Source organism: Cariama cristata, unplaced genomic scaffold, assembly GCF_000690535.1.
Source record: "Cariama cristata isolate BGI_N322 unplaced genomic scaffold, ASM69053v1 scaffold26775, whole genome shotgun sequence".
In the NCBI taxonomy this organism is placed as follows: Eukaryota; Metazoa; Chordata; class Aves; order Cariamiformes; family Cariamidae; genus Cariama; species Cariama cristata.
Window position 1 is genome coordinate 14,349 of NW_009616244.1, and position 621 is coordinate 14,969.

Consider the following 621-nt stretch of genomic DNA (forward strand, 5'->3'; position numbering starts at 1 on the left):
CGGCATTCGCCGTGAGGGCAGCGTGCGGCGGCGGCGGGGAGAGGTGGTCGGTGGCTCCTGCTCGCGCTACGGAAGGTTCCCTTGGCTGCGCAGGGGCGCCGCTTCGTGAAATAACCCCTCCGCTGACGACAGCTGTCTTGTCAACTTGAAAAGAGTTTAATTGTCGGGTTTTTTCATTTTTAGGACAGTTTCCGTGGGGTTAATTTTACCTGCTGAAATTAGGGGCTAAGTTAGAGTCCAGGGAAGAAAACTGAAGTGGTTTTGTTGACGGAGGGAGGCTGGTGTCGGGGCGGGTACCGGCACGAGCATCCCTGCCTGCCCCTGCAGCTGATCTGAGCTGAGAAAGTCAGAGCTGAAACCTTAATTACACTTCTGGGGTAGAAGAACGTTTTAAAGGATGTAAATGGGGAAAATCTGGGGGGGTTTTATGGGCGTTTAGTGCTAGGATCTGCCGATGAGCCGTGAGCTCCCCGTTTGGTACCACCACGAGCCCTGGCCAGAGGAGGCTCCGGTTTAGATCCCTGAAGTTGTTGTCGCGTTACTCTGGGAGGATCCCGTGCCGGTTTAGGTGCCGCTTCCGATCCAAGAGTAAGAAGCAGCAAAATTATGATGGGGTGGAGG